Genomic DNA, 6,147 nt, shown 5'->3' with positions numbered 1-6,147 from the left:
TAGCCTTGGCGTTAGTCCACGTTTGCCTTGTCGTCGTGTTCTATTTCTCTTCTTCACCAATCATCTCTCTCCACCTCACAGAATGCTTCACCAATGATATCTCTCGCCCTCACCGAATAGTTCTTGTTTATTCATTTATTTCTTTATTTACTTTACTTTCTGGGCAAATCATTAGAGAGGGGAGTGTGTAATACATAAAAACACTGAGAATACAAACAATAGTAGATAACAATAAATTACCAAAACATAGCTAAGTTAGAATGAGTGATGAACACAATATATCGTTCAATAGAAGTGGTAACAGCAACCGAAACAATACAGGGCCAGGAATTGTGGCAACAGAGGAAGGAAGGTGGTTCCAGTCATATGACGTGCAAGGAATAAAAGAATCCGAGAATGTTTTACTTTTGCATGTAGAAATGCCTACCTTATGTATGTGATCTGTGCAATGTGAAATATATGAAGGGGGGACAAGTAACTCGTAGCGAATAAACTCACGATGAAATGTTTTGTATAAAAGGCACAAGCGTGCAATTTTGCGCCGTGATGCAAGTGAAGTTAGGCCCAGTTTTGTTTTCATAGCGGTTACGCTTGGTGTACGCCGAAAGTCAGAGAGAATAATCCGCGCTGATTTGTGTTGTACCATCTCCAGTAGATCGCTCAAAGTTTTAACACCAGGGTCCCAGATTGATGAAATATATTCAAGTTGTGAACGTACGAGTGTGGTATAGAGAAGTTTGATATTAGTTGGGGCTGCGTGAAAGTTACGTCTCAGATATCCGAGCATGCGATTAGCTTTGTTAGTGACGTGCTCAATGTGCGCATGCCAGCTAAGGTCAGACGTAATATGAATTTCGAGGTACTTATATCTTGTAACTGGATCATGTAACACATAAGAGTATATACGGGCAATTCACTCTTAACACGAGAAATGCGCATTAGTTTGCACTTTTCAGCATTTAAAGTCATGTTCCAAGTTTTGCACCATGTTGAGATAGCGTTAAGGTCAGACTGAATTATGTGCTTGTCACTATCATTTGTTATTTCCCGAAAAAGGACGCAGTCATCGGCAAAAAGATGTACAGAAGAAGAAAGGTTACTGGGTAAGTCGTTGATAGATATAAGAAACAGCAGGGGCCCCCAGACGGTGCCTTGGGGCACACCGGAAAGACCAGGGTGAATGGCGGAATTAACGTTGTTGACGGCAACAAATTGCTGACGATGGGCAAAAAAAACTTCGAGCCATTTTAGAATGTTAGTGTCTAGTCCTACCATGCGCAGTTTTAGTAATAAAAAATGTTGAGAAACCTTATCAAATGCCTTCGCGAAATCTAGGAAGATGCAGTCGGTGATCCAGCGGCCGTCTAAAATTGCGTGAAGTATGTGCGTTAATAAGAGTAGCTGTGTTTCGCATGAATCGGATTCCCTAAAACCGTGCTCAGAAGGATGAAAAAACAAGTTTGATTCAAGGAAAGTGACAATATATGATAAGAGTATATGCTCTAAGGTTTTGCATGGGATACTGGTAATAGATATGGGCCGGTAGTTAAAAGGCGAATGTTTATTACCAGATTTATGCGCAAAAACCACCTTACCTATCTTCCAATCGGCCGGTAGTTCACCGTTTTTCTATGATTCCTGAAATATTTCTGTTAAGGCGAGCGATGAATACATTTTATTACTTTTCAGGAACTTTGTAGTAATGCAATGAACACCAGCACTGGAGGATGTCTTAAGATTCTTAATTTTTTAACTATTCCGTCAGGTTGGATGACGACAGGGTACATTGGGAGGAAGTTGTTATGAGCCAGTTAAAGGAAATCCGTAGTTCCACCACATTAAAAAAAAGCTGGAAAATACGTCGCTCAGTACATTTGCACAAGCACTATCAGATATAGGTTCATCACTTGAATTTGTGAGTAATATTGTAGACGTCTCAGAGGGGTTAATGACGCGCCAAAATTTTCTTGGGTTTTTCAGCAACATAACCGGTAGAGTGCTATTCTGGTAATTTGCTTTAGCATTCCTGCCCGCACAATTGTAAGTGTAAGCTGCAGAGCGATAACGGGACCAATGATGCCCAGCGCATGATTGTTTAGCTGAACGGAAGAAGTGTTTCTTACAGTTTGACAAGGGCTTAAAAGACACGCGTTATACCATGGCGCACGTAGCTGATAAGATATTACGTGAGTGGGTAAGAAACGGCTGGTGAGAGCTAAGATTTTGTTCTTGAATAAGAGCCAGTTTTCGTTCATTGATCGCGAGTCGAATACGTCTCGAATACGTCGTTAAAGGTGGCCAGGAATGAACCTAGTTCATTATTAACTTTGTTGAAATTAGCGCGATGATACATGCATAATAATTTAGTGTGACTAGCAGATTTTTGTATGGGTATGTTCACAGAAAAATTGAGCAAAGAATGGTCGCTTAACTGGGGCATGTAGGTTAGTTCTGAGCACTGTTCTGGGCATGTTGTCAGTATGATGTCTAATGTACTTGTAACTTCAGTAATTCTTCTAGGCTGAGTACGAATTTAGGTAACATTAAACAGTGAGCATAAAATAGTGAATTCCTTGAATAGTGTCAAGAGGAGGATGGTTGCACCGAGGACCAATCGATGCTGGGAAAGCTAGATTCATTCATTCATTCATTCATTCATTCATTCATTCATTCATTCATTCATTCATTCATTCATTCATTCATTCATTCATTCATTCATTCATTCATTTTTATTTGTTCTTCACAACATGACGTACACATTTTGAAAGGGGCCAAGAAGAAAAGCCGTTCCTTTACGGCTTGAAAAAAAATCTTGGTCCCCCCTGGCATTGACGGCAACGAAGCAACACCTAATAGAAAGATCGATGACGAAGAGTAAAACGTTACTATAATATTAATGGTATAATGAAGCTCTGCAACAAATGTAGGAGATGCCTTAGGTGGTCGATAGAGTGCACCTAGAATTATTTTCTGGTAGCCTAGTTGAAGGAATACCCATATAATTTCGATGCTTGATGTTATGTAAAGATAATAAGACTATTTTTTAACTGACTGGTATTAGAACGCCACCCCTTTGCCGATCTTTCCTGTCACAACGATAGAATTGGAAATGATTTGGTGAATCGAATATCTCAGAATCACGTATATATTCGTGCAGCCAAGTTTCAGTTAGGTAGATGTCAGCGGAGCGCGCACTTATGGAAGAGTAGAGTTCTGTACGTCTTTAGATGACACTTCGGATATTAGTAAACAAAACAGATGTTTGAGCTGCGCTTAAACAACTGTCACTGCCCCTCGGTAACCGTAAGGCGGATTTACAAGAGATAGATGCAGCTTGGAGAGACAAAGAGGAATGTATTCGGCCTTTGCTTCTGGTCGTTCGAAATTCTTGTTGCGGTGCTTCGTTTTTTGTTTTTATTTCTACATTGTCCTTTCGGTCGTTATTCCATTCAAACAGTTGTCCACATATTCGCACTTTATCATAAGTTAAGAATATTTTTTTTCTCGCGGTCGTGATTTTTTGTTGTTCGGACCACGAATTTTTTTTTCCTGATATCACGAACAGCAGTGAAAAGTCTTCGCTAATAGAAACGCCAGAGCCTTTCAATTTCGAGCCTTGTTTGAATATGCCGACCTTATCGCGGTAATCGAGAAGTTTCAAGATTACAGGTCTGCATTTTGTTAGATCATCTTTGTCTGGTTTTCAAAGCCGGTGTATTCTCTCGATTCCTGAAATAATAAGCACCAGCAGACCCTCAAATACGGTATCTTTAGTAGATTGGAGCAGTGTTTCAGTAGTTTCATTCACATCTTCTTCAAAACCGTACACAATGATGTTAGAACGACTTCTATTTTACAGTTCATTCATTTTTTTGTTATAGCTGAGAGGTTTTTTTCGAGCTCAGCTACTCTCTTTGTGCAGGCCTGTACTTGTTTTTCGAGCCCAGTTAATTTTTAAAGTTTCTTGTCAATTGCGCTTATTTTCTAGTTAGTGACAGTTTTTTCCTGTATTTCTTTAATATCATTCGCAATAGCCTTCAGTTGATCAGACAAGCGAAGAGTCCCCATGACCGAGGCCAGATTGAACGTCACCTCCCAGTAACAGAAGAAATCGCAGTGAAAACAGATGCACAGAAGTACATCCACTATGGCCGCGGGCACGGCAGCAGTATCAAGCAGACACTGTTACTACGAAATGATTTGCCGTAGCACTTCTTCACCTGGACGAGGAACAAGAAAGGGTTGGTGATCTGCATCTTAACGTAGCTGCAGTGCCCACTGCCGAGTAGTCTGTCTGTTACTGCCAGGAAAAAAGAAAGGAAAGTGCACAGGCCTGCTCACTGGCTCAGGCCGAGCCACAACCGCTACCACGTGCAGATAGAAGGAGCGTTGTAAGAGGGGATAGAAAGACAGGATAGCAAAGACGCGCTAAAGACAAGGCCGATCCCGGAGGTAGTGCAATACCGGGCCAACCGTTGGCTGGAGTGAAGCAACCTTCAAACTCTCCGCCACATTTCCAAAAATAAGTCCAACTTGGACCCGTAACAGATACTCCACGGGTCAGGACAATCCGGATATTGCTGAGTAGATGGTCGGTGCCTTGATTTATAAAGCGAAATGTTGGTGCGGCTGGCGGTGAGTTTCCTGGTTCCGACCGAGTGCCGCCGACGGCCACGACACTGTAGTAACGGTGATCCACTGAAGCTAGATGCGGTATCAGATTTTCGCGAACGCCGCCGCGAATGTGAAGCCGGTCCGTTGGCGCATCGCAGGCCAGTGCAAGCCTTGCCATTGCCGGCAGCAACCCAAGCGATACCTGGACGAGGAACAAGAAAGGGTTGTTTATCTGCATCTTGACGCAGCTGCCGTGCCCACCGCGCTGCATCTTCTTTGGTCTTCGGTTAATCTACGTCGTCTTCTTCGAATCTTTTTCCTTCATAATTTTATTATAAATTCCCTATTTTATTTGACAACCCAACATCCTCGGGATCAGCAGCCGCACGAATAAACAACAGCGGAGCTTTGTCAAATCGCCCACCTCACCCTGGACGAGAGGCCCCATTCCGTGCGCGAGTGTACGTCCTCTTTCCATGAACCACACTCCGAGAGGTCATTAGCGGACTCGATCCCCGGGAGACACGCGACACCGTCATGGCGTGGATGCGCATCAGAGACAACCGTGTCGAGCTCTTAGACGCCAGAATTCTCGGCTCTTCGACGACAGCCCTTCTCACGCTCGAAGGACCCCAGCTCCCCCGATTCGTATGCTACGACGGCTGCGAATACCCGTGCTTCACGTACAAGCCAGCCAGGCAATTCTGCCAGCTATATATGCAGCCCGGACATAGCACAGACGTCTGTCCGACACCCAAAGTCAGAATCTGCCGCCTGTGTGGGGCCCAGCACCCACCCCTAACACATCAGTGCCAGCCCAAGTGCGCACTTTGCGCCGGGGAATACGAGACGGGAACCCTAGAGTGTCCAAAACGTCTAGAGCCAGCCCAAAACGTCTAGAGCCAGCCAGAACACCAGGACCCACCACTAACAAAGCCGTCAAGAAGACGACTCATCAGTCAGGCGAACACGTGGGACCCAGAATCTACAACAACAGTCGGTTCTCATCGGACGACGAGGACACTACAGGTCATAGCCAGAGCGGCAGCCGCTCATGGAGCCGTTCCAACTCCAGACCCTGGACGAAGACACCAGTCCAGCCCCCAGCCCTTCTGGCTGCGGACGAGGGAAAACGAGCTCAGAAGACGCAACCACAAGGCGAGAAGCAGGTGAGCTGGGCAGAGAAAGTACAGGGGCTTCTCGCTTCTTCGATCGACCCCCGTATCTAACAGCTGCAGAATGCCATTGCGTCCCAAAGGGCCAAGATAACCGACCAAAACACGAATATTCAGACCCTAAGGGCCAAATTAGAACAGGTCTTCAAACAGAACCAAGCACCTCCGCACCCACGTAAAGACGCAGAGCCTCCCCTCGCAAAACCGACAGAATACGCAATCGTCGAAATGATCCGCCACACTGAAGAACGGATAATGAACTCTCTGCAGGTCTCAATGTCCACACTTCTCCAAACACTAACGGAGAAAATTGAAAGTGTTTTACCATACACTCACGCGACACGAGACTCTTCTCAAT

At 44.5% G+C, this 6,147-nt stretch overlaps 1 pseudogene; it reads right to left on the bottom strand.

Moving 5' to 3' along the window:
• Positions 1-4,430: 4,430 nt before the first annotated feature.
• Positions 4,431-4,578, bottom strand: LOC144105763 (U2 spliceosomal RNA; annotated as a pseudogene).
• Between the last annotated feature and the right edge of the window lie 1,569 nt (positions 4,579-6,147).

Source organism: Amblyomma americanum, chromosome 9, assembly GCF_052857255.1.
Source record: "Amblyomma americanum isolate KBUSLIRL-KWMA chromosome 9, ASM5285725v1, whole genome shotgun sequence".
NCBI classification, from domain to species: domain Eukaryota; kingdom Metazoa; phylum Arthropoda; class Arachnida; order Ixodida; family Ixodidae; genus Amblyomma; species Amblyomma americanum.
The sequence above is the reverse complement of the archived record's forward strand: the minus strand, read 5'-3'. Positions and strand labels throughout refer to the sequence as shown.